A 3,596-nucleotide genomic window follows, 5' to 3' on the forward strand; every position below is an offset into this window, starting at 1 on the left:
TGCCTGAACTCAGGAGTCTAAGACCAACGTGAGCAACATGTCAAGACCTCATCTTTACAATTAAAAAAAAAATTAGCCGGGTGCATGCCTGTGGTTCCAGCTACTTGGAAGGCAGAGGCGGAAGGATCACCTGAGCCCAGCAGGTTGAGGCTGCAGTGGACGTGAGTGTGCCACTGCACTTCAGCCTAGGTGACAGAGGGAGACTCAGATTCAAAAAAAAGAGAGAGAGAGAAAAGAAAATGCATTATTTTAAAAGACCACAAAGAAAAGAGTTCCTTTTTTTACATCATTGCAGATCATATTCTCAGAAAGGTTCTATCATTAAAATAAAAATACATACTGAAAAACATAAAGTAAAATTGCTTTTTAATAATTCTCTTGCAATCTGAAAAAAAGTGAGATAAAATTGAAAGAACCGCAAGTCTTCACATGTCCTGCTGCTTCTTCCCTCTCACTAGGAACTCCAGCCTCATCTGGGCTCGACATGGACCCCAACTGCTCCTGTACCTCTGGTGGCTCCCGTGCCTGTGCTGGCTCCTGCAAGTGCAAAGAGTGCAGATGCACGTCCTGCAAGAAAAGCTGCTGCTCCTGCTGACCCATGGGCTGTGCCAAGTGTGCCCAGGGCTGTGTCTGCAAAGAGGCATTGGACAAGTGCAGCCACTGCACCTGATGTCAGAAGGGCCTGATCCCAGATGGAGATAGAAGGACATGTACAAACCTGGTTGTTGTTGTTTTTTATACTACTCTATCCCATTTACTACATGTTTTTTAAAATGTGTAATTAATAATAAAAGTTGTTGACTTTTTAAAAATTGGAAGAACCAAAACAGAACGAGAAAAAAGTTATCAAGCTGAAACTTGATAGTAAGCAATAACAAAATACAAAATCTGGTATTCTCTGAAGCAAACTCCAACACCAATACTGGTATAAGAGATGAAACTTATTGCAAAGTGGTTAGATTAGCCTGAGATTCTCACATTAAGCAAGGACCTCTCCAAGAAATTAACAATTGCTCCAGTTTCCACTCTAGCAGGCAAGAAGCTTGGGGATTTCCACTCTGTCCTAACAAGTAAAAACCTGAGTAAATTGAAAAATCAACGACTCTTCTTAGATCTATAAGAGAAGTGAGGCCGGGCTCAGTGGCTCAGCCTGTAATCCCGCGCCTTTGGGAGATTGAGGTGAGTGGATTGCCTGAGCCCGTGGGTTTGAGACCCACCTGGGCAACTTGGTGAGACCTCATTTCTACAATAAATCAAAAATTAGCCGGGCGTGGTAGCGCGCGCCTGTAGTTCCAGCTACTTGGAAGGCTGAGGCAGAACGATCGCCAGAGCCCAGCAGATCGAGGCTGCAGTGGCCGGGAGCAGCCTCTGCATTCCAGTCTAGGCGACAGAGTGAGACTCCAACTCAAAAAAAAAAAAAAAAAGAGAGAGAAGTGAGGTTATAAGGCAAACAACTGCTCCCAAAATTGGAGAGACAGGCAAATACAGAGAAACACAATATACATGAGTAAAAACCCAAGTGCTAAAATCTCCACAGGAACCAGTGCCCAGGTAAAGAAAATTGAACTGTAGTTGATGAATTGGTGGAGGCTCCCTATGGACAAGTGTGAGACATAAAAATTTCAGATGATCTAGTCTTGGGGGTGGAAGGAGAATCCCATACTTTTATCTCCTGGAACTCTTCTAAGTTCTCATAGTGAATATTAGAGAAAATTCCCCTCATGATTCTTGCAGAGAGTGGAGGAACCATTTTTTAAATACACCAACATTCTGTTCTTCTTAGCAAGATTTGCTCTCAGGAGAAACTATTGAGCCAGAACCTAACATGCTGGGGTTTATCAGAGCCTCACAGACCTGGGGAAGGGAAATACCCAACTCCAACCCACTCTAGCCAACCTATCCCACCTAACGGGAATAGGAGGTCTGAGAGGCACAGTGACTTTCATAGTTCAGAAGCACAGATGACAAAAAGACTAAGACCTAATCATAGGACTGTACCTTGAGTCTCTTGCTCCTACACCTTACCACCATATTACCAAAATCCTATCAACAGCAACTTCTTTTGCCCAGTAAATTATGCATGACTACCAAAATATACTAAAAGACAAAAAAAAAAAAAAAAAACCAGTTTGAATAGCAGAGCAAGCCTCAGAACCAGACTAAGAAATAACAGGAATTGTCAGAGAATCTAAAACAATTATGATTAATGGATACTAAGAGCTCTAATGGATGAAGTAGACAGCATGGAGATGGACAATATAAACAGATGGAAATTCTAGGAAAGAGCCAATAATGAATTCTAGAGATCAAAAACACAGAATAGACATAAAGAATGCCTTTGGTGGACATATTAGTAGAATTGACACAGCTGCAGACAATCTCTGAGCTTGGGGATAACGCAATGAAAACCTTCAACACCGAAAATCTAACAACAACAACAACAACAACAAAAGAACAGAATGTCTAAGAACTGTGGGATAACTACAAAACATGTTTAACATACATATATTGGGAATAACAGAAACAAGTAAAAGGAATAGAAAGAATATTTGAAACAATAATGACTGAGAATTCCTCAATTTTACGTCAGACACCAGGTCAGGCGTGGTGGCTCATGCCTGTAATCCCTGTACTTTGGGAGGCCAAGGTGAGAGGATTGCCTGAGCCCAGGGGTTCAAGACCAGCCTGGGCAACTTACAGTTGATTTACAATAAATCAAGAAAAATTAGCTGGGCGTGGTGGTGCATGCCTGTAGTTCCAGTTACGTGGAAGGCTGAAGTGGAAGGATCATGTGAGCCCAGGAGATCGAGGCTGCAGTGGCCATGAGCATGCCGCTGCACTCCAGCCTGGGTGACAGAGTGAGACTTCAACTCAAAAAAAAAAAGAAAAATCAGACACCAAGCCACAGATCCAGGAAACTCTTAGAACACCAAGCCAGATAAATGACAAAAAATAATAATAAATTACAACTAGACACATCATGTTAAAACTATAGGAAGTCAAATATAACAACAACAACAACAAAATACTGGTAGAAGTCAGAAGAAAAAAAACACCTTGCCTATAGCGAAGGAAAGATAAGAATTACTTATGACTTTCTCAGAAACCATGCAAGCAAGAAAAAAATTGAATGAAATATTTAAAGTGTTGAGAGATTTTTTAAAAACCCTAGAATTCTGTACCCTGTGAAATTATCCTTCAAATAAAGATATTCTCAGACAAACAAAAATTGAGGAAATTTGTTGCAAGTAGACCTGCTTTACAAGAAATGTTAAAAGAAGTTATTTAAAGGGAAAGAAAATTATATAGGTCAGAAACTTGGACCTACACAAAGAAGAAAAGAATAAGTGAAGATAAAAATGAAAACTGCTATTTTTTTCTGTTATTAATTGATCTAAGAGATAAGTTTTTGAGATAATAATAGCATTGTGATAATGTATGTGTGTGTGTGTATAGGTTTATGTAAGTTTTTGTTTTGTTTTGTTTGTTTTTTTGTTTTTTTTTTTTGAGTTGGAGTCTCACTCGGTTACCCCGACTGGAGTGCAGTGGCGCTCCCGGCCACCGCAGCCTCGCCTGCTGGGCTCCGGCGATCCTTC

General features: G+C 40.6%; 1 pseudogene; it reads left to right on the forward strand.

The window, feature by feature from the left end:
- Nucleotides 1–472: 472 nt before the first annotated feature.
- Nucleotides 473–670, forward strand: LOC103253525 (annotated as a pseudogene).
- The last annotated feature ends 2,926 nt before the right edge of the window (nt 671–3,596 follow it).

This window comes from Carlito syrichta, unplaced genomic scaffold (genome assembly GCF_000164805.1).
Source record: "Carlito syrichta isolate Samal-C Ts95f unplaced genomic scaffold, Tarsius_syrichta-2.0.1 Scaffold235987, whole genome shotgun sequence".
NCBI lineage: Eukaryota > Metazoa > Chordata > Mammalia > Primates > Tarsiidae > Carlito > Carlito syrichta.